The sequence below is a fragment of the Saccostrea echinata genome, unplaced genomic scaffold (genome assembly GCF_033153115.1).
Source record: "Saccostrea echinata isolate AGI-Se365-2 ecotype Australia unplaced genomic scaffold, CSIRO_AGI_Sech_v1 ptg000029l, whole genome shotgun sequence".
In the NCBI taxonomy this organism is placed as follows: Eukaryota; Metazoa; Mollusca; class Bivalvia; order Ostreida; family Ostreidae; genus Saccostrea; species Saccostrea echinata.
In genome coordinates, this window is record NW_026889778.1 from 24,804,390 (window position 1) to 24,823,828 (window position 19,439).

A 19,439-nucleotide genomic window follows, 5' to 3' on the forward strand; every position below is an offset into this window, starting at 1 on the left:
GTAACCACTTGCCAAGGTCCAAAAACATTTACGCCTATGTTCAGAAAGGGGTTTTTTACCATTAAAAGATCCTTGGGTAAATTGGCCATGAGTTGATGTTGCTCTTTCCCACGTAACTTTCTGCAAGTAACACATTGATAGATGAGTGACGACACTAATCGTTTACATGTTGTGAGCCAGTAACTACTTGACCGAACAGCACCTTACGTTATATGCCTCCCCTGATGGAATACCTTTTCGTGGCATGACAGGACTATCATTTTTGCCATATGAGACCATCCAGGTAAGATAATGGGATGCAACTATGTCTGACTAAGGTAAGCATTTTTCAATCGGCCTCCTACTCTTATAGTTCCGTCAATGTCTAGGAATGGATTCAGTTGTATTATGTTACTGCTCCTTTTAATATAATTAATCTGACATTTTCTCCTCAAGGCATCAAGGTCCTCCGAGTGGAAATTTCTTTGGGTTTCCTTGACAATGAAAGTTCCTGCTTCCTGCATGATCTGAGAATTAAGTGACATTGGTTCAGATGAGTGTGTCTTCTCTCTTGTTGCCTTGAATGATTTAATAAACTGTTTCAAGCGAGCAACAGCTCTCACTAAGAATATCCAGCTTCCAAACTTTGTGAATCTATTGATCAAAGGTGTTGTTTCATCCAACTGTGTCTTCTGTACAATTACATCTGGTCTTATCTCCTGGTTATTTTCAGGGTCTAGTAACGGAAACACTCTAGTAGTGTATTGAGTATATTCCTCATTGGTTTGCAAAAGCTTTGGTCCACATTTTTTTTACCACATACTGTCCTGGAGTTTTGATGAAAGAACAGACCATGTAGATAAGTCAGCTGGGTTATGTTTGGTGTTCACGTATCTTCAGTCAGATGGCGCTTCCCAATTTCCCTGTTCATTTCTCACCATTCCAGCTCCCATGAAAGTTTCAAATAGTCGATCTTCAGTTGACTTTCCTGATTTGTTGTCATCTTTTGTTTTTATGATTAAACGACTGTCTGATTCACAAAACAATGAGTCAAGATGACCTTCTCTTATTTGATAAATGTTTATACAAGGAGAGTGTAGACTTGGTTGTCCGTCGTAAAGTACGAACGTTTCGTTTACGTTCACTTGATCACTTTTATGAGCTCTTCCAATACAAGTTTCTCCTATGATGACCCATCCAAGGTTAAGTTTTTGTCAATAAGGAGAGCTAGAGCTGCTAATACGCTGGTCTTGCACATAGTGAACATTGACGATATCTCGTCCTAATAAGTGTCTGTGCACTGTCATTTACTGGTGGTATCAGCTCTGCTATATCTTGAAGGTGAGAGTAGCACTTGGCTACTTCCGGTGTAGGAATTTCATCTTTGTTATCCGGAATCTGATTGTGTTCAATTAGTGTGGGTAGTCTAAGAATAGTTGTACCATCTAAGGACTCGACTGTGTAGTTAGATGCTCGTCTACCTGAAGTTAGACATGTGCCCGAAAATGATGACAAGGTATATTGTACTTTCGATCCCTGTTCACCGAAAATGTCAAAGAACTCTGATCGTGCCAGGGATCTATTACTCTGATCATCAATGATAGAGTATGTTCTCACTGCCCCCCTCTAGTTGATTATTAGGGTATACTTTAACTTGCACTATCTTTGCACACGATTTTCCAGAAGCACCGTCTTTACAAATCTGAGTACATTTTGACACGACAGATTGTTGACTTTGAATTTGAGCATTGTTTGTATGTTCTGGTTCTTACCCGCAATGTTTCCTCCATCCTTGAGAAACCATACTACTTGGCTTTGGGTTCCGAGTTGTTTCCTCATGAAGACCTGTTGGATGACAATTACTTCGACAAATGCCACATATCACTGTCTTAACTCTGCAGTTTTTTGTCATGCGTTTCACAGTACCACAACATTTATAACAAAGTCCATTTTCCTTCAAGAACTGTTTCCTTTCTGCTAAGGATTTAGATCTAAATGTTTTGCAGTCATTTAGAAAATAGTTCACTCCATGTATAGGACATGACCTCATATCTTCGAACACACCTTGAGTGATGTCGGTTTTGTTAGTTGTAATCACAGTATTATGCACAAGTTTTTTTGTATCTCTCTTTCTGCTGTTCTCGATTGGAGGCTGTGTAGGTCTGTGAAGTTTCATAATGAAATAATGTCATATTTGTCATTAAGTCTTTCCCATATTTTCTCAACTCCTCTGCTAGGATTATGTGAATTTGCAGCACGAATGCTTTCTGCATATCTTGAGAATTCAGGTACTAAATATACGTAAATACTTCTGTAACAAGTATAAATCTTCAAGAGGATATACTTCAAGTTCTCTAAGAACACACTGGAATGTAGTCTTCCAACTAACAAATGTTCTGGGAATGTCCATAAACTTTGACAATCTTAATTTCAAAATGTCTTTCTTCACTAGAAATCTCAGACATAAACATGTGTTGTGATCCAGGTTGCACAGAATGTGTATGGGAATGTTGTTGCGCAAGGGGTTGTTGTCGATTGCTTAATTGTTCATAATTGCTGTGTTGCAGAGGTAATGGTTGCATTGAGTGGAAATGCATGTCAGGGCGTTCTGGTTTTAAGTGCACTGATGACTGATGGCTGTTGGGTTGTACAAATGTTTGTGAACTTTGATGCTTTATGTTCGACTGTTGCTCATTGAGAAGCAAAGAAGATTGGATGCCATGGATCTGCACTATTGAAGGTTGTGCGTAGTTGTTGCATAGTGAATTCTCTCACTATCTGTGGAACACTCGGTTCTCCATAATTGGAGTAGACAAGTTCATGGTGTGGGTTATCTTGTAGGGTCATAGAGTCACCGGTAATCTGATATATATTGTTGTACTGAAGGTTGTTTAATTGTTGCATGTGTTGCTGGAACACTTGTACTGGCACGCACGAATTGCTCGGAAGATTGTTGCACTCTCACTAACACAGATTGTTGTTTGGCCATTTGTTGTTCAGCGTATTGTTGTTCAGATATTTGTTGATCTACAGTGTGTTATTGAGATTTCTGTCGAACGATTGTTTGTTTTTGAGAAGCTTCCTGATTGACAGTTTGTTTTAGCGAGGTTTGTTGTTGGGGGGTTTGTTGTTCAACTGTTTGTGAAACAAGTATTCCTTGAGATGAGTTAGGTTGTGTGATGAATGCTTGTTGTTCTGCAGGCTGTACGAGGATTGCTTGTTTTTTTTTTCTGCGACATAACATTCTGTTCTTTCTTGGGGGTCCTGCTCTTCAAAATTTGACAGAATATCAAATTTTCTAGAATGTTCCATTTCATCTTCAAATACCTTTAATTCAGCTTCAGCCACACTCAGATTCTTTTCAGTATCTAGAACATCCATGTTAGCCTGAATTTCAGACTGTCTACGTTGAATTTCTGCCTTGACCTTGACTTCACTTTCTACTAATTCAGGTTTTATTTTCTTCTATTCCTATTGTTTCTTCTCATATTCCATTTGAACTCTCGCACCTTCCGCCTTTGCCTTTCGCTCCATTAATTCCTGCATGGGTAGGTAACTGCCACTTGCACTTGAAGATCTGGGAAGTTTATAACTACTAAGTGACTTATGAGACTCTGATCTTGTGTCCTCATGCCTGGTTTGAATGTTTCTTCTCCCAAAAGTTTGTTTGACTTGACTAAGAACATGTTGCACTTTAGAATTCACAGTTTTTGCCATTGCCTCATATGCATTTTAATTACTCACTGATACTTTCCACTGGATTCTGATGAGTTGAGAAATCCATAAATCTGTTCGACTTGTCTTGATATCTTTTATGTAAACTGAGGACATTTGTTTGTATAATAGACAGTTATTGAGGATTCTTTTCCATTGAAAACTGGTTGCTTTCATAATCAATGTCTCTCTCTAATGTATAGAGGTGTGAAGTTTGTTTTTCTACTGATTTTCTATATATTTCCGTACCTGTGCTTGTCATCGTTCTGACTCGCCTGTCCTTGGTTGGATTTTGTTGATCGTCAGCTTGCCCGTGCATCTGCTACTGATCCCTGTCGCTCGAATTTACATATAATCATGTAGACATGTTTCTATTTACATTACAATTCTTAAAATAGGATCTTAACTTTCGCTTAACGTCTGTTACACATTTCGCTTCATGAAATTGTTTGTCGATAAAAATACGCTGTTCTGACGTGAGTCGCGCCATATTGTTATAACGTTTAATTGAAATTATGTCATAATGTAGCAACGTCATAAGTTAACATAGTAAAAACTTTCGTTTGAGACCCTTCGAATGATATCAGTTTCATAGAAATAGCACAGGATTTAGCGAAGTTATCAAAATGTGTAAGTGTTACCTTTTTTTCGGACACCCTGTATTAAGTGCCATGGAGTACTGAACATCCTCTGTCGACAATGTCAGTGTAAAGGTAGAACATGCTATTGCGTATATTAACAAGCATTCTGAGAGTATTGCATTAGCAATACTAGTCCCCTACCGGCAAGTGCATGTAATCTGGTTCCCGTTAAGAATTGAAAATGCAATAATTCTGTCAAAAATTAATGAAGCGGGACGAAATGCGAACTTGATCTATAACTAATCAAGGTAAAGCCACATACCAAAAATCAGCTCAATATCTACAAGCGTTTAGAAGAAAATTGCGGAAAACCCCTAAAAATTGAAAAGGCCGTAATTCCGTCAAAAATCAATGAAGCGGAACGAAATTCAAACTTGATCTGTAACTCATCAAAATACACTCACATACCAAAAATCAGCTCAATATCTGCAGGCGTTTAGGAAAAAAAGTGCGGAAAACCAAGTGGGACAGACTGACAGACAGACAGAGGGACAGACAGACAGACGGAAAGACAGACAGACAGACGGACGGACAGACGGACGGACAGACTCAGAGGAAACCTATAGTCCCCTCCGGTTTCACCGGTAGGGGACTAATAACTCGGACATTACTATAGGAAAGAATGAGTGAAAAGACCTTTTTATTTCGTGTGTTACAACGCAAAATGTAACATTTTACCTCGAGATTTTTTTTTTCAAAAAGTAAGAAAACACTTTTTTCATTGTTACCAGGGTTCTCCTTGGGCCGTTTAACGTGGCGGCCCCGCCACAGTTAAATTCCTTACCACCACAGTTAAAAAAAAACAGCGCCATAGTTCCGCCACAGTTCAATACTAGTGCCACAGTAAGATTATCACCAATGTATAAATTTATAAATCATAAACCTCCAAATTGTGTACCGTTTTCAGTTTCTGATTTTAAACCGTTAACGTAAATCTAATTAGTTTCAATTGTTAGGTTCGCACAATCAATTATCTCTAGACCTTGCTGGACTTTACGCATGAATGAAAAGAGACACAAGCCATTTTTTCACACTTCTAGGTAATTTCAGGTGAATTTTTTTAATACTGATTTAATACCAATTAATTGCTTAGCTAATAATACTACAGATAACGTCTCTGAAATTGCATTGAAACTAGGTGTCAAACTTCGTACATGTACGTGTACCGTAATCATGTATTGATCAATATTGATGTAACGTTGAAAAATTAAACATAGATTCCTTAAAATATTATTGTATGACTCTAACTGCTTATGTTTTTTTTTTCTATTCATAAATAGTAAGATACTTCAGTTAATTGAACCAGTAATTGAAAATACATACTAGATGAAATCGTGATTTTGTGACCTACAATGTGCCAGAATTTCCCTTGGCCTTTAATGAACTCTGTACCTAGGTATATACGCTAACTTTTGTAAACAAAATTATTTTCTTAAAATATCAGGGTTTAACATTTAAAATATGTAATAACTGGCACCATTATTTTCGGATTCTATAATCTATTACTTTTTTATTTATAAGTACATACATAGGTTAGTGTGTGAGGGTTGGGTGTTTTTTTTTTTTTTTCATAAAACAGATATATAAAGAATATTTTTTGTTGTTTAAAACAGTGTTTATGAGATATCCATTAATTGTTTTATAATTAAATTTATTTTTCAGTTAGCCAACTAATTCATACCATTTGCAGATAAGACTAGTGATTCAGAAGAATTGTGTGATTTTTAATTTATTTCTTGGTTTCTTCGTGAATTCATTCGCGAAATGACCACGAATATTAACACTTCGCGTAAGTCTTGTGCCACAGTTAAATTTGAAATGATGGAGAACACTGGTTACCTTTTGCGTTATCTAGTTTTTGCGTTGAGGGCAACGAAAAATGCAATAAAACAAAATGTAATAACACAAGGTTTTGTTTTGTTTTTTTTTTTTGTTTGTTTTTGTTTTTGTTTTTTATTATATGTTCAACGCAAAATATCCCAAAATTGATTTAAACAAATATATTTTACACATGCATCATAAAATATGAATAGGTTTTGCGCTAAATTGGAAGGATGGGTAAGGGTAATTAATTGCTTTTACGGTCCTTCATATTATTTCCCTTTGTGTATGCAGAAAAAAAAAAACGAAAATGAGGTAATTTTCCTTCAGACTATAAAACGAAATTCAGATCAATAAATTAAATAAAAACCGATTTATTTACCGATTCCAATAATTAATAGAGGTTTGAATAGCAGAATTGTTAATCAATTTGATTAAGGAAACGTGAGGTCTTCCGACTTTAAAATAATTTAAAATTTTAACTTGAACGTTCAATACATATATTTTGTGTATCTACAGGCAATTTCGTATTACTATTTTGTAGTTTAGATACGCCATATATAGCATTAACTTGCTCATTTCAGTATAATTATATATTTCAGCCCGAGAGTGCTCGCAAACAATGGCTTTCGGGATTTTGAAATTTGTCCGATGTTGCAACTTGTCACATATATTCAATATTGTCTAAGTTTACCCTTTGTAATTCGATCAAACCATAAGAATCGGCTGAAATGTATAGTTTAGGAAAATTTTCAACGAATTAAATTCATTAATATTTAATTTTTGGATCTGTATATTTTGTTAGCGTTATCTCTCTTTTGTAGTTGAAACTTAGTGTAGGGGGAGGAAATGTATTATATCCCATACATAAGAGGGACAAGAAGAACAATAAGCAAAGTAGCACTGAAAAAGTGCAGAAGCTAATGTTTACCTTCAGATTTTATTCAATAAATTTCCATTTCTATAAAGAAACAAACCTTGAAATTACCTTAGTCACAATCTCATCTACTAGGAGATTACGTTTTAAAAATATATCATCTGTTATCCCCAGATATATACCTTACGAACTCACTGAATTTGATAATATGATGCTAACTGACATATCATTTACATAACATCAAAAAGATAAAAGATCCAAAATGTTCCCTTGGGGTACACCACAACTAATTTCCTCTGACTTTGAAAGAACACCGTCACATCTTTCCACCCTAGACCTGCCGGTAAGTATGATTTACACCATAGATTGTTAATTAAGGAATCACTGTCTAGTTAGTAGAGTATGCCAGGGCATCAACGATAGTTAGAAACGTGGGATAATTTACATTACGGGCTTTGCCCGTTATGCATAAATGTTGATGTCCCTGGCATACTCTACTAACTAGACAGTGATTCCTTATATTTCCATTCCACTGTGAAATAAAATTGTAAATTTAGATTTTAAAAATGTATACTAATAGATTTAAATTACACGAGGCCTCGCCTGTCAATTTCAATAGTCCCCGCCCACTGACGTCAAACGCAAAGACAGCCACACGAGAATTACATGCATATTAGGCCTTCTTAGCACCTGACCTTTCGCTTGGGGAAATTTGCATTCCGGTAGAATGATAAAGAAATCAACTCAACTAACTTTCAAAGAGATATCACAGAGAAAACAAATAGAAATGGAAATATTTCCCATAATGTCTAGTTTATTGCATAAAATTTCATGGTCCACTGTATAGAAGGCTTTTTTTTAGGTCTAACATTATCATTCCTGTACTATAAATTAATATAAAATTCTGTTTTTAATACACTTCCGAATTGGCCGAATTAAAAATTTTAAAATGGACATTTGCCCTGCGTTTTCTAGGAAACGGTTTAATTTAGATACCGGTAAGTGAAAGTTTTAGGAATACTTAACTCTGCTATTTGCCAATGAACAACATACTGTTAATGTATTACGATGTATATTTGGCCTGCACGGTGTTTGGTAAAAATTGAATTTTGAACAAGTTAGCGTGGATATGAAATAGCGTATTTCCTAATGTTCTTATTTATGAGTATATGTGCAAGACATTTAGCGTTGTACTTGAATTAGCGGAAGATTCTAACCGCCAAAGGCGCTGAAAAGAATACACAGCCAAATGTAATACGTTTACAGTATGTTTCGTCTCTGTTCACGACTTCTTGTCCGAACCGGACTACTGAACCTTCGGACTATTGAACTTTGGAACAAATGAACCTTAGGACTAGTGAACCGTCTTTAATTGGGTCGAGGGAATATTATTTTTGGTGATCTGAAATGCACGTGATTTGTAAAACAGTATGAAGAATGGACGTATATAAATTTACAGTGCTTATGACTGGAACTCAGAGAGAGAGAGAAAAAAAAAACATTGTTAATTCCTCTTTAATTTTATCATTTTGTTCTAAATTGTTCAATATATGGGTTAATTAACTAATAGACCCGCATGCAAGGAGGGGATGGGGTGTACACGGTAAGGTTTTAACACTATTAACAATCTTATATAGGCTTTAGAATATAAAGAGAAAAGTTGGGTCCCATTTTTATTCTTAAAACAAGCATCAAATCTTTGTCCCTCCCACACTTTTGACACAAAAGGTAATAGAACATTAGTTAAGCGAAAGTAACATTTTTTTCTCTATTCATAGTGTGCCTAATGTACCTCAAATTGTATGAAAATGTATAAATCTTAATTATAAATAATCTGCCAGTACAAATGAATAGATTTTTTTTTTCTAAAGAATGAGTGCACTTTAGAGTGTCTTTTGGGACCTTTTTGGGACTTTTTCGGCCACCTATTTTAACGAGGTTGGATCCTGATATTTAAAGTCTTAAACTTTTTTTGTCAAGTATATTTTTAGTTTCTATACACATAGCTTAATTAAAAATCAAAACAAAATGGGGGTCAATATGCTTCTTTCGGCGCTAAAATACATTTAATTTGATCTTTTTGAACTGATATTTGTGTCTAAATCAAAAATCACATCTTCGACGTTTTCCCTCCAAAGTTTTTATCCAAATAAATCATGGGACAAAATAAACTATTAGTCTATTTAAAAAAAGACGCATTAAAATTGTGACGAAGAAAAAGTTTCAAATTGCTTCGCATAATGAATTATTTGACCTTTCTGCACTCACAAAATGTGATTTTTCTGGCATTAAAAAATTAAAAAGCAAGAAAATTATTTTAAAGTCTTAAACTTTTGCTGAATTTAAGCAGATTGATCAAAGTTATCTTATATATTCAGAAAAGAAAAACAAAAGTGGGGGTCTATGATGTACATTTTTAGATATTATTAAAAAGTGTTAATTTTATGTTAAAATTGGCTCAATTTTTTCCTGGACTTACAGAATGTCTTTATTATATTTGTCACAATATAATGAAAGAATTCATAAGAAATAATTTATTAGATATTTCAGAGCCAGCATAAAACATTTCACTGCAAAAACAACTCTATGTGCAACCAGCATGGAAAAATAGTAATCTAAACTTAACAGTACTGTATATATTTCAAAAGGGAAAAATTGATCAATTTCTTCTAAAAAAACCTTCCGCCACAAAATATAGTTCCTGGCTTAATCCCATTTTAATGGAATTTCTTCGCGGTTTTTTCATTGGACATAGTTTAATATGCATTGTAGAATCCAGATTCAATGTTAGAACATAAAAATGATGCAGAATTTTAGAAATAAAGGTCCTGACCAAAATCTGCTCAAAAGCTCAGGATCGAACCTCCTTAAGTTATATTAATAGACTATATTAATATTGCTAAATTAATCTATGATTATTGTGCATACATATACTTTTCATATTTATACTTAGAATTTTTTGTTAGACATATTTCTATAATTCCACACAACGTCATTGAAAAGAACATGTATAAGCCTTAAATTCCGGAAATTTGAACTGGACCACTTTCGAATTTAAGGTACCCGCAAATGGGCGAAGATATTTAAATCGCATGGAAGTGGAATGTAAACATTCGCACATTATTTCAAGATTGATTCCACAGTATGAATTTAAATGGAGGAGAGAGAGATTGTGTAGTTTCATGATTCACACAAATAATAAATGATTCATGGCCATACATATTGATCATTGTCATGATTCGTATCAATATGTTTGCCGCGTAGCACCGAATCAGCTCAGTCTTAAGTTTTCGTATATATATACATGTGTATAAAATAAATCCTCCCCATTTTTTTTTTTTTTTTTTTTTGCTTTAGCTTTATCATTTTTCGTTTTATATGCTGGATGCTTTTCAATTTAAAGAATGAATGTAGGTTTTAGGGAAGATTCACATTTACATGACATCGATATCACACTACATTTAATCGAAATCACTGTACATGTAGTACGTAGTGATACAAACATGTGTAGTGAAACAAAGTATACATGTAAGTAGTACTCACGGTGATACATATTTTATTATATGCATGTATAGATGAATAACATTCGGAAATGAAATATAAATTTAAACTAAAAATTTGAGTTGCTAGGTTAACTTCAAAATTCCAAGAAATACAAACTATTTGTAATTTAACATTTTATTGACGGAAAAAGTATATTTGATATTAAAAACCATGGTCAAGGAAAAATTCTACAACGTTACTATGTCGATAATTAGTCGCATATGTCTTCAATATCTGTTTCGTTTCGGCAATCCAAATATTTGTCATGTATGATACTAGTGTTTAAGGATGTGTCTGTAGATGCCTGCAGACCATAATACGGAGGCGACATGAGCTAGCACAGCTACCTATAGCTACTAATCGTGCACCTGATTTGCACTAACAATACCAGAATTTCCTACAAAATATCAAACGAAAAACACAGTTTAGTGAAAGAAGACAAGGTAAACTTTAAGACCGTAATAAAATTTCGCAGAATTCTTCAATATATTGAAGTAAATTGTTCAGGCCGGTACACATGGTGAGATTTGTAGTATAATACAAGTATTATATTTGTATTATAAATACTTCCCTGTACACACGTTAATACATGTTTTATTATATTGTTAATAGACTTAAGGTATTTCTACGTGCCCCCCCCCCCTTTCTCAATAATGGAAAACGAGGTTCTGTTAACAATATCTGTTATCGTATTATGCACTGCATTAAAACTGAAAAGACCATCATAATGGAAACAGCGGCAGAACACTGGTACATGTACTTGGTGCACACAATGCATAGCTAAATGAGGTGCAAAGAGAAGGCCCCAGAAGTTATAAAAACTCCTTTAGAATAGATACAGTGGCTGCAACGTTATTGTTGTCAAACCAATCGTGTAGAATCGGTCGTGTAACGTGCGTGATCGTTCGTGTAACGTGCGAGATCGTGCGTGTATCAGACTCAATCGTTTGCGGTTTTAATCGTGCATGATCGTGCGTTAAGAAACGTGTAAATTTCGTTTTGTAAGTTTTTATCGGAATGTTATTTGTTATACAAGCATTTCGCTTGTCTGATTTTTTTTTTTTAATCCAAATAAAATAAATGAAACACGATTTACATAATTGAAAGCAGAACAAACTAATTATCTCTTGGAAATAAGCAATATAGTAAGTCGTACAACATTGTGTTCTCGTCAAATCGCGTGATTTTTTGTGATTGTTTAAGGATTTTTTTCTCTGATGTTAATTATGTTTACTGCTAATTATGGTCAAGATATTTTTAAAATCAATAGATCAAAAATAGATATTTTTACAAATAAATAAATAAACAATTCTCTACACTTACATAAATATCAGTCCTCGAATGTACATGTACATGACATGATTGTCGGGGTTTATCATTTATCGTTTATCAGTGTTTATCTCTAGAGCTTACTTTTACCTTTTTTTATAATATCTGCAAATAAATGATTTGTAAAATAATTGTTGATTTTAGAGATTCACTAAATAAATGCAAACATCGATTAAACTTATAATTTAATTCATTTTCATGCCATTTTTTTCCAGACTTATCCCTTTCTGCATATTATGAAATCCAATTCAATCAAAACTCACGGTCCACCTACATGTACATCTTGTAATAGAACGAAAAAAACAGTTTTCTTAAGTCGGAGAATTATGTAAATAATTATTTGTTATCTAAAATAATCAATAAGTCTTACATGTATTTAGTTTCAGAAATATCCATTTCTATTTTTCTTTTATTTTTCAAAGTCGATGAAATAATATCAATAATTATTTGAAATCTTAAATACGTATTAAGGCTTATTTCGTTTTGAAAATATCCATTCCTAAAGAATTTGAACTATTTTGCGTGAAGAATCGTACGTTTGCGTCAGCAATCGTGTAAGATCGTGTAACGTGTAGAATCGTGTGCGTGAGGGATCGTTCGTGTAACAGGTTTTATCGTGCGTTAATCGTGCGGAATCGTTCGTGTAACGTGATCGTTCGTGTAAGTTGTCAACAATAACGTTGCAGCCACTGTAATGCAGCATTTTAGCAACTTTTACAATCACGTGTAGTTACTCCTTTTAATCTTCTTCCCATAAAACATATTTTCACTGCTAAAGTCGACCATTATTTACCATGTGCTGTTTTGTTACGGTAAATATAGGATGACCTCAATGTGAGTACTTTTGATTGGTTTAAAAATGAGAAGTAAGTTAAGACTTGTATTAAGAAATAGAGCATTGCCCTATTCTTAATACGCTTTTATAGGATTCGAAATATCTTATGATTCACTGTATTAATAGTCTATATAGTAAGATTTTGTACTTAAATACATATCCGTGTGTACAGCCCTGAAGTCGATTGACAGACACAATGAGAGCACATCGAACAGTGGAATGCCACGTGAGTAAAGTGATTATAATATCCAACGGGTCAAAATTGGTTGACACTCGATGACCTGTTAATTTAGTAGCTAACTCGACCGTAGTTTGGAAAATTTTTCAAAAAAATACATATGAGCCTCAAAATGTCCAACATTGCCCTTTGGATATGTATAAGTTTAAATCAAAATACACATTCTGTGCAAATGAGACGAATGGACAAGTTGCGGATCGATATAAATAATGTAGTTGAAAACTGGTATGCATATGAATAACAAAAGAAATGTGACAAAACTGCTAGACCCCGTCGCAAAAAATAGTGTCGCTCGGCATTATTTAATATTTCCATGTAGTATAATATAGCAAACCCTGCTCTTAAGATATTGTTTAATAATTCCGATTCAAAAAGTTTATAAATTTCGGAAGTTTATTTTTGGCAAAGCACCGGGACCCAGCTCTCATAGCTTAAGTGCACTGATCCATTCATGTATGTGCCATTTTTTTTTTAAATGCACACGCAAACCAGTACGTTGATCAACGAAATTACTACACCCTCTAATTTAAGAATTTAGTTTACTTTTCTTTTTGTTTTTTTCTTTTCGCTTTTTTTCTTGATTCACTCATCAAAAGAAAATTATTCTCAAATGACTGACCAAAAAGTGTGTAATTACATATTATATTGTGGCATTTTGCCAACTCTTGACGCAAAATGTAATAAAGCAAAATATAATTATACTAAAATGTAATTTATTACATTTTGCATTTTTACTTTCTGCATTGATCTCGACGCAAAATGTAATAACGCAAAATGTAATAATCCTAAACAGTATCTTATTACATTTTGCGTTATTACATTCTGCGTTGATCTAGATGCAAACTGTAATAACGCAAATGTAGTAGTACCGGCTTATTACATTTTGCGTTTAAATTACATTTTGCGCTGTAACATTGGTGTGTTCTTGATACGTTCCAACACCGGGGAAATATATCTGAAGCTAAAGTAAGCTTTAATTGTAATTCCTATTCTTTCAATGAAATGTACGTTTTCTGTAAAAAAAAAAAAAAAAAAAAACTTTCTTTTACAGGACTTTATAGAAAGTTTGATATCGTTTGGTTTAACGGACTTGAATCTACTATGGAATGGATCTGCAAACTGACATTAATTTCAACTCTTATTTACGGTAATATTGTAAAATGATTTGTGGATTTAATACCATAGAGGCTACATGTATCAGTATTACTAGAAAAAAAAAAATCATTCTCCAATGTACTAGTGGTATCAATTCTCAGGTGAACTGTACCTTGCCTTTGTATGAAAAAAATGTGAGGATAAATAATATTTTTTTTATGAATAAACTATTAGCCAAATACTTTTATTAGCTCACCTGAGCCGAAGGCTCAAGTGAGCTTTTCTGATCACATTTTGTCCGTCGTCCGTCTGTCCGTCTGTCCGTCTGTAAACTTTTCACATTTTTGACTTCTTCTCAAGAACCACTGGGCCAATTTTGACCAAACTTGGTACAAAGCATCCTTGGGTAAAGGGAAATTTAAATTGTTAAAATGAAGGGCCAAGTCCCCTCACAAGGGGAGATAATCAAGAGAAGACAAAAATAGGGTGGGGTCATTAAAAAATCTTCTTCTCAAGAACCACAGGGCCAGTAAAGCTGAAACTTATATGGAAGCATCCTGGGGTAGTGTAGATTCTAAATTGTTCAAATCATGACCCCCGGGGGTAGGGCGGGGCCACAATGTGGAATCAATGTTTTACATAGAAATATATAGGAAAAGTCTTTAAAAATCTTCTTCTCAAGAACCACTGAGCCAGAAAAGCTGAAACTTATGTGGAAGCATCCTGGGATAGTGTAGATTTTAAATTGTAAAAATCATGACCCCCGGGGGTAGGGCGGGGCCACAAGAGGGAATCCAAGTTTTACATTGAAATATATAGGAAAAATCTTTAAAAATCTTCTTCTCAAGAACCACTGAGCCAGAAAAGCTGAAACTTATGTGGAAGCATCCTGGGATAGTGTAAATTCTAAATTGTTAAAATCATGACCCCCGGGTGTAGGGCAGGGACACAATAGGGAATACAAGTTTTGCATTGAAATATATAGGAAAAATCTTTAAAAATCTTCTTCTCAAGAACCACTGAGCAAGAAAAGCTGAAACTTATGTGGAAGCATCCTGGGATAGTGTAGATTCTAAATTGTTCAAATCAGGACCCCCGGGGGTAGGGCAGGACCACAATAGGGAATACAAGTTTTGCATTGAAATATATAGGAAAAATCTTTAAAAATCTTCTTCTCAAGAACCACAGAGCCAGAAAAGCCGAAACTTACGTGGAAACATCCTGGGGTAGTGTAGATTTTAAATTGTTCAAATCATGACCCCCGGGGGTAGGGCGGGGCCACAATAGGGAATCCAATTTTTACATTGAAATATATAGGAAAAATCTTTAAAAATCTTCTTCTCAAGAACCACTGAGCTCTTCTCAAGAACCACTGAGCCAGAAAAGCTGAAACTTATGTGGAAGCATCCTGGGATAGTGTAGATTCTAAATTGTTAAAATCATGACCCCCGGGGATAGGGCGGGGCCACAATAGGGAATACAAGTTTTACATTGAAATATATAGGAAGAATCTTTAAAAATCTTCTTCTCAAGAACCACTGAGCCAAAAAAGCTGAAACTTATGTGGAAGCATCCTGGGATAGTGTAGATTCTAAATTGTTCAAATCATGACCCCGGGGGTAGGGCGGGGCCACAATAGGGAAACATTGAAATATATAGGAAAAATCTTTAAAAATCTTCTCAAGAACCACTGGACCAGAAAAACTGAAACTTATGTGGAAGCATCCTGGGGTAGTGTAGATTCTAAATTGTTAAAATCATGACCCCCGGGGGTAGGGCGGGGCCACAATAGGTATTACAAGGGGGGAAGTCTGGTAATGAACAGCATGGCCAAAGTTACTCAGGTGAGCGATGTGGCCCATGGGCCTCTTGTATTTATGTTGATAACTTGAATAATTTTGACCAGAGTATATGTAGAAAATTTGTAAGATTCCATAGATATGTCATAAAATTTGAGTTAAAATTTGTATAGACTTTTTTTTTAAGAAAATGACACAAAGTCGCATATTTGAAAAATAAATATGCAGTATTCATCATTTATTTGCTTAACATTTTCTTTAATCATTTCACATTTATTTATACGTCTTTGGGTGAAGTGCCACAATTTTTTACCTATGTATGGCACTTTTGGCCTTAGACATAGGGGTTACGGATCTTTATTGCAAATGTCTACCGTGACATAGGACTTTGTAAAATTTACATCTAACAACAAAAAGTATTCGTGCAAAACATAAGTTTAAAAGCAGGAAAACAATTGAAAAAAAAACACTTTAAGCATAAGATCATATATCCTTTTGATTATTAATAGAACTATAAATACTGTTTTAAGAGTAATTCACAAGGACATTAATCTAAATGTCAACACACAACGGTCACGTGGCCACTGCATTTATTTTTAATTCGTTCTATCCATCATTATGTTGACAAACTTTGTCCAAACAATTCAAATTTTAGCCAAACCACTTTGAAGCGATTCAGGAGTTTCAAAAAAGAACGACTAGATACATAGAGTTTCTTGGAAAACTACACTTAATGCTTAAAATTCCTGTGATGTTTCATTAAGATCGTATGCGTACAACCATGGATAGATTGATAGTTAGGGTGTCATATGTGCAGAAATATGCATCTATTTTTTTTTTTTTTTTTCCCGCAGTAAATATTCAAGCTAAAGATAATTTGGTTTTCTTAGATTTGTTTTCTTGTATACACATGGCTTTGCATGTGCAATTCTAGAATTAAGTAGGCCTATTTAAAGTTTTTGTTTATTTGTTTTATCCTAGTTGTCATTATTTAGGTTTCATTTTAAACGATTAACAACAGAAAAAGAAATTATGTCTTATTCATTTTTTTCTTCTTCTTTTGCAATTTATTAACTTATATAGCTGAATATTTACTTACTATACGTGTATAAAGGACTGTTAAGTTAAACAAGTTAAACATCTGTGTTTGTGTTAAACATGGTGTTTTTTTTTTTCATAGATCTATATTCGCTCTGCTCCTGATTTGTATTGTTTCAATGGACTTTTAGTTTGATGACTGCTCGTTATCTCCATATTCCATGTACTACTTTTTTGTCTTATTAACATGAATCATTTAAACAAAATTAGATCTACCGAAAACTTAATTATTTTTAAATATATCCCCACTTTTTTAGATATACAAAACAAGTAAATTTATTATCTGGAGCATATAATAATAAGGATAAATAACAAAAACTGTATTTCTTCTAGCCTTCTTCTCTACTATATACTTATATAAAAAGCAATATAAATGATTGAAACTGGAGAAAGTAGTAGAAAATTTTCAATCATAGATTGATATAATAATACGGTCTTTGAAAAAAATGGGGAGGTATCTTTAAACTCACGATAGAGTTAGGGCTTATTTTCAATTTATTTCATTAAAATGTTACTGATATTTCCATACTACATGTACAAGGCTTTGATGTATGACACACTAGTTCTACATGGTTCTACATTTTAATATTTCTTTTTAATTATAATCTTCTTTATTTTCAAAGTTTTGTATTTACATATATAGGGTGAAAAGGTAATGAGCTTCGGTAGCATCTGCCTGTTCAAGATCAGCCAATGTTCAAGCATCTTAAATGCTTTACAGAACACGTTGGTCGCCTGCGTGGCGCAACGCGAAGTAAGGATTTGATCCTTACGTTGCGGGTTCGAATACCACTGTGGGACGTGGAGACCAGTCCTTCGGATGAGACTGTATTAACTGAGGTCCTGTGTCGCAGTAGATACTGGCACGAAAAAGATCCTTCACTGCTCAATAGCCCTGAGTGCCATGTATAGGTCAAAAATTTGCAGCTCTTCACCAGCAAGTGGTGACGTCTCCATATGAGCGGAAAATTCTCGAGAGTTACGTTAAACAACAAGCAAACATAAAACGTTGAAAATGAAATCATGTACATACATCTTCAAAAATAAAAATATTGTTTTTATAGAGACTTAGCAGACAGTAATGTCAGTGGTGATTGGTTTAGTGCTCAGGAAATATGCCGAAATCAAGAAAAACATCTCATTATCAATTCATCTGCAAGTACAGAATATTACTGGACAGGAAAACACAAAAGATTGTCTCAATGGATAGCATTTTTAGGTAAAGCAAATGAATTAGGGGAGGGTTGATTTTTTTTTCTCTTGGGTATTCCTTCTATTTTTAAGATTTCTTATCTGTTCTATCAGAAGCTTTTATTTGAAAACTGTAGGTTGTTACGGAGATTATGATGTGATAAACAAAACTTTTGAAACTTTTGACATGAAGAAAGACGCATCAATAGGTTTATGTCAAGAATATTGTATGAATAAAGAATCTTCTATTTATGCTGTTAAGGTAAGACAATTTTAGGTGAAGATAAAGCAAAATTTATGAATATATACAACATTGGATTTTATTAAAGACAACATCAATTTACTATGAACTGTAGGATAGAGAATGCCAATGCCTTCGAAATTTTGTCGCAGCAGCTTCTCGCTCACCAGATAACTGTAATTACCCTTGTAAAAATGACGAAGATGATATCCTTTCTAAAGAATGCGGAGGAAATGGAACATATAATGTTTTTACAACAAAGAAAGGTAAATATGATATTAAATTAATATCTTGAAGATCAATATCAGATTAATTATCATTAATTTTATAGTAATGATCAGCTTCAAAAACTTATTTTTAAGGACCACTTTTAATCAATTTTGGCTAAAGTAAAAGAACTCTCAATGTTAAAAAAGTCTGATACAGATTTTTAAAAAAAACTGAAGAACGAAAGTCTGCTTCCATTAGCGTTTCAAGATGATCCTTTGTAAATAATGCACTAAAGTTTTGTTAAGTGTCAAGCATCTTTCATAAATAGTTATAGTTATGCTATTAGAAATATATAGATTCAAAAAAGTAAGTAGAATTGCATTTAGTCATGTTTTAAAGTCATACAAATAATGAAAATATACATTAGTGACACTTGAATACACATGCATATCAAGTTTTAATTTATTAGGTCTTCCGTTTTCAACGGAAGACCTATAGTGATTCTACTGTTTCTTATTAAGGTCTTCCGACTTCAGCGGAAGACCTTACTGTTATTCTTAGGTTTCTTTTCCACTATTTTTATTATTGTTTTTTTTTTCCTACCAATTTTGTGCACGCGAGTTCTCGGAAACGGCTCGCCCGATTTTCATGAAACTTTCAGGTCTGATAGAGAATTAAAAAATCTAGATATATATTTTTTTATTTTGATGACGTCACTTCCGGTCCGGAGATTTTCGAGATTTGGTGATTTTAGAGGGTTAGTTTGTCCGGGCATTTTCAAGAAAAGCACTTACCACAGGAACGTGAGATTTTCAGTGATGATAGAGC